The sequence below is a fragment of the Colius striatus genome, chromosome 13 (assembly GCF_028858725.1).
Source record: "Colius striatus isolate bColStr4 chromosome 13, bColStr4.1.hap1, whole genome shotgun sequence".
Lineage (NCBI taxonomy): Eukaryota > Metazoa > Chordata > Aves > Coliiformes > Coliidae > Colius > Colius striatus.
This window is the reverse complement of record NC_084771.1, coordinates 19,449,036-19,455,035: the sequence shown is the minus strand read 5'-3', so window position 1 is coordinate 19,455,035 and position 6,000 is coordinate 19,449,036.

Sequence of the window (6,000 nt, the reverse complement as noted above, 5' to 3'; positions counted from 1 at the left end):
ACCATCCTCATCTCTCCTGAGCCAGCAGGTTAAGTGATTTACAGCAGGCAGAAAAACCTTGGCAGGACTATGAAGTGACTTCAGATCTGAATTGTAGCCCAGAGGATTAACTCCAAGACTATCTATTTCCAGCAGAAAGTTTGCCTTCCTCTGCCTAAGGACAAAATTCCTGCCGAAGGCTGCTGCTTCCTGGAGCTGCACATCACACTGGCTCGGAGCGCTGTCCAGATTTTGGGCTTGCCTTATTTTAGGCAAGGATCCAACACAGAGTACGTTGGCAGGGCAGTTTCTGAGACCTAGGATAGCTTTTATTTACCACTGAGCACCCAGAAAATCCTTGCACCTGTAGCCAGGCAACTTCGTCCTCTTTTCTTCTGCCAAAACACAAGCACACGCCCCCAGAAGGAGCTTATTTGAAGCTGCCTGTAAGCCATGTGCGTAAATGACATACTGCCTTTGGTAATTATGTGGAGCCCTTTCATGAAGCATGCTCTGAGAATCGTTCAGTGCCCCTGGGAATGGCTTTCCAGGGAGCCTGTGCTGCTGCTGGAGCTGGGAAGGCATTGTCATGAAAATGGTCAATAAAAGTGCGAACAAGGGATGGAGGGCATCGGTCCTCGTTAGGGGAGGGAGGAGAACGACCTGAAACAAAACAGAAAACCAGGCTGGGAGGTGTCCAGAGTTATTTTGGCAGTCTGAGTTTCTGAACTGAGGTGCCAAATCACAGATGCCTAAGAGACTTATTCCCAGTTTACAGAAGCACTGAACAATTCAGGCAGCATTGTGCTACCTGATCTTTCTTGGTTTTGTATTCTTTCTTTCCTGAAGGATGGAGATTAGCACTGGAGTGAAAGGACAGGGAGCTCGTTAGTGCAAGCTTGTTACCTGCCTCCTTGGCCTGCAGCCAAGGTGGGCAATTGCCAAGGTGAGAAACATATGTGGCCTGGGGATGTGCTTTGCCTCCTGCACTTGCCTGCCCTGTCTTCCCTGCTCCAGGGCTGCTCCTTTCCTTCCTGTCTGCCACGTAAGTCCTGGAGAGCTCAGACCTCTTCCACTGACTTGAAACAAATCAGTGTCTGTAAATATTTCCTGCCACCCATTTGGTCTATTTTTAGCAATAGTTCTTTTTGTTTTTCTCGGCAAAAGTCAAACAAATGGAAGTGGAGTCCTTGGGGATTGCAAATGGGTTGTTTATGAAGCAAGAGTGTTATTAACAGACTTACTAGCAATCTTCATAAATGCATTAAAGTACTTTTCTTCCTTAATCACAGAAGGCTGACTCCTCCTTGGTGCAGGGTGACTCCAGCATGCAGCCCAAGTTCTGTCACTCCTTCACTGGTAAAATGAGATGATGGGTACCAGTGGGGATCTCCTTCCTCTCCTTGCCCCTCCCCATCCCTGTGGAATGACCTGGAAAGTGATGGGAGGATGTGCTGGTGTCTTTGGCGTGTCCATTGTAGGGCTGGACTGGGGAGGCAGCCAAGGCAAAGCCTCCTGCCCTCCCTACCTCACTGTAGGCAGCAGTGGAAGACCTAGACTGTGTGTGGGGAGCAGGCACCGTGGCAGGAGCATCACTCCAGCCCAGGGGACAAAGCACAGCTCCTTAGATGAGCATCATGAGTGTGGAGGCAGAGCTGAGAGCACTTCCAGTTTTCCATCTCAGCCCCACCTGAGACAAGGTTCACATGAGATGCACTGCTGGCAGTGAAAGTGCTCCAGGCAGTGTGCTGGGAACCATAGCAGGGAGAAGTGTGTCCCAGTCCAAGTATTTGACCTCTTCATTACCTGTATGCTGTGAGGGAGTGTATGAATTTAGAGAGTTTTCTTGTCTCCCATGTTCAGCCAGGCAAGAGTTGGAGACTGGTGCTGTTCTTTGTACTCCATTAAGCACGAAGATGTTTGGCAGTAATCACAGATCATTCTGCCTGTGGTGATGCTGCTGCACCAACTGAAATCTTACAAAAATGAATGATACATCAAAACATGAAGTTTGTCCCCAAATACTTTCCAGAAATTAAGATCTGTATCACTTTGCTTGCTAAGTATTATTAACACAAATTCTAAGGGCCCCATTGGCAGCAATATCTGTTACAGAAAGATCAGTGGCTCAAGACCTCATGTTTTCATAAGCCCAAGCTCAATTTTTAGATAACTGAAAGCTTAGTTTTCACACTTAAAAAAAAGTTTAATATCAGTGAAGCCTCACACAAGATATAACTGGTCAAAACTGTAGGCAGTGTCATTTTAGCCTCTGAACCACAGGGGAAAACTGAGCACTGAATTTTTACAGTACTTGGCACATCACTTTTTAGCACAGTCATGTCTGTAGAAGTGGTGATTGAAAAGTTTCAGTGTTCATTGAAAATTACAAAAACCATAATGTTGCCTCCTGGAGCTGGGTCTAACATCAATGTCCAGACTATTTCTTTACTACAAATGAACTGCAAAAATAAAGTAGCAAGAAAGTTCCCTTTCAGTCTTTTTTCTGTCCTATTTCTAAAGTTTTCTATGTAGTTTTCTTTGAACAAATGATTAAAACTTGCTAAATGCAGGAGAACAGAATAGCTGGCACTTTCTCTGCACAGAGGTGTTTTACTACAGGTTTGTAAGAGCAGATAGAAGGAACACAATTGTGTGGCATTTGTGTGTTCTTAATGTGGTTATCTTCAGGAGGTGTAGCTATTTTAATCCACAGTTTATTATGAATGCTTAAAGTATGTTCCTCCTGAAGAAAAATATGAGTGTAAGCATAGCAAAATGATAACAAGTTGCATTTCTGGGTGGGGTGGGTTTTTTTTGCCCCAGGGAAATTGTGAGCACAATGGCCTCTGACATACCCTGGTGAAGGGACTGATGGAGACTGTCATCCTTACATCGTGATTGAATGTACATCCCCCTCCCTGACAAACCTCTTAACGTGACAACATGAGCTTGGAGGTGCTCCAGCAGGACACCTGCATCTCCAAAAGCATTTTCAAGATGGTCACTGATGAGAATTTTTGTTCTGCAAAGTTGCTGGTGGGAACTGACCAAAGAGTGATGGTATCGATCCAGATACATAACACTTTTCAAAGTACAAAATAGGGTTTAAATTGTCTTTTTCTCTCCCCTCCTCTATTGAAACACCAATCTCTGTGTTCTGTTTCATAATTGGAAAGTGATCCTTGGAGGGGAATCGCTCATCCCCACTGAGCAAATGGTCACCTCAGTACATCCCGGTATTTCTTCATTCCTGTTGACCCACAAAGGGGCACATTTCTCAAATGAGTTGATGTCTTTCTGTTCCCACAGTGGGGAATGGAGAAAAGGTTGGAGAAGTGAAGCAGAACCAGTCCAAGTCGGTGTGTGTCATCCCAGTGCTGCAGCGGGAATGAAGAGAAGGAGAAAGAGCTGATGTTGGAGATGTAAAAGCACAAGTGATGCTGCTGGCTTCCTGTGAGGGTTCTGATGCTGGAAGGCTACTGCACATGTAGAGAGTGTAAATAAGATGCATGTTGCAAGAGGAAAACGTGGGCAGGGAAAAATATCCAGAGTGTTTTGCATGGAAATTATGCTTATTGCATAGTGCTGGGTTTTTAATGGGAGCCAAGGGAAACAGTTCACAGCTGAGCACAAGCAGTGCAAGGTAACATCTGAGAGAGAATTTCTAAGAAATGGCTAGGAGAAATGAGTTTGTTCAGTCTGGGGAAATTGCTGAAAATGTCTACAACTGGTTTTTTATATCAGTTATCAGATCTTCTCATTGGTCAGGAGGGACAGATTAAACAGCAGGGAGCATTTGGATTGTATATTAAGAGACACTGTAGTCCTGGGGAGGGGTTTCTTAGGCCATGGAGCATGCCACCAGGAAAGGCAGCAGAAACAACAAAAGATCTCTTCTGCTTGCCAGGAACTGATGGGTCATGATTATGAGCATTAATCACCTGAAGTCCAAAGTGAAATCACAGAGTTAAATAGGGCATCATGCCTCACCGAAGGGACTGTCCCACGCTCAGGAACAGCTGTGTTAACAGGGGAAAATATATTCTTACTGACTTCTAACATTTGATTTAAGAAATGGTTCACCTCAAAAAATAAAAAGAGGAAGCTCCAAATCCAGTGGTGATACCAGGAGATGAACATGCCAACCCTTAAATAGATGGGCAGACCTTGTGCTGTGTCTGGTCATTTGCAGCAAGCCTGCAAAAACTCCCCAAGACGATCTCTGCTGCCGTATCTGAGACCTGTGGGGTCTGAGGAGGTTTGAATACTTCCCCTTAGAAGATGCAGCAGAGAGAAGGACCCAAAACCTTGCTATGGAGTGCTTCTGCTGGGAAAGATGCATCCCCTTTGCAGAGCAAATGCAGAGATAGTACTTGAAGACAGATATCTCCACATCTGGGTAATTTTCTTCGAAGCTCCAGGTAAGTTATTCAAACCTTTGAATTCTTGTCCTTAGCTGAACCTGATAGGGTAAGTTTTAGTGTTGCAAACATTGACATTTTTCTTTCTCTCCCCTTCTTCTGCACTGAGGGATCCAAGAGTACTTAATCTGAACAAGTGTCTCTGTCTGAAATGAAAAGAGAAGAAACTGTAGGAATTTACACACTCCCCTCTGTGACACTTTTGGACTTCCAGAGCCCATCTCCTGTGTGTAGAAGGACTCCATTAGGAGACCACTGCCTGGTACACTGAGGCTTTCATTTTAGATTAAAGACACAAAGTTGTGTGCATTTTCTTTGCAATGATGTGGAGATCTCATTTTCATTTCAATAAGCTTCTTTAGTAGTCGTGACACAAGTTGGTGATGTCCATTTTGACTAAACGCCACTCTTCACTGCAAATTCACCTCGTTGCAAATGAATAATGGGACCTTTTAGCCTGATATGTGTTTTGTGTGTGTGTATGCATTTATATATGTCTTTATTCATCTTAATGTAAGTCCATGGTCATCTGCAGTCACTTGATCAAAATTGTGGTTTGTTTCTTAGTTTAACCTGCCTGGCACAGAAGTTCTCTGGATCTTCCTACACTTTGTCTGGAAAACAGCCCATCTTTGAATGTGTTGTAATCTTCTATGTTTCTATTTCAATTAAATCTGCTGTCTTGTGACATCACCTGAGAGTTATTACCTCCTTGCTCTGTGGTTGAAATGGTCACTGTTTACCTGCTGTTTAATGTCCACAGTGTTTAAAGTTTCTCCTTGAATTCTACACATCAAATAGCTATGGGAAGATTTACTAAGGTGGATACCTTTTTTATTCTGTATCTGAAGAGCAAAAAAAAGAGAAAAGAAATCAAGTTTCTTGCCAAGGTGTTTTTAATCAAGATTTTTTAATCAAGGATAGAAACTCTGTGAACCCCTTGGCCCCAACTCTTTCTTGGTTTTCATTTTGTTTACATGTTGTGTTGGTTTGTTGTGGGTTTTTTTTACTTTTAGCTTTTGAACTATCTTGGTTTAGTCTGAAATATTTGGGTGTCTGTGCCATCTTTGTGATGTACAGCATCCACCATGCTTCTGGGCATTGGGTGCTTAAATACTGATCTTTGTGTGTGTTTCCCAGCATGTAAAATGAGTTCTTTGCAGTATTGTTAGAGGCTACCAGGACCTTACCAAACTGTTTTGGCATGTGTAGATTTCTTTGTAGTACTGCAGCAGGCAACAGAAATGGTTGGAAAAATCAGGACACTTCTAGAAAATGGATCTGCACTTGTGACTGATTGGGGGGAAAAGCAAAAAACCCATTTTGCCTGCATTCTTTTCAAAACTGTACATTTTCATCTCACTTGAGCACAATAAGAGACATTTTGATGCCAGGATCTCCCAGCTTCTAGTGATTCCAGATGTTGCTGGTGTCCAGGTGTGTGGATCAGTGGCTGGTGGCTGCAGAGGCCACTCCAGCCACAGCCCTGCATCCCTCTGCACATGCACTGCCTGGATCCTGCGCAGATCCCAGCCCCTTAATCCCTTTCAACCCTGCTTTGCAGAGCTGGGACCATAAATACCTCTCTGCTGTATTA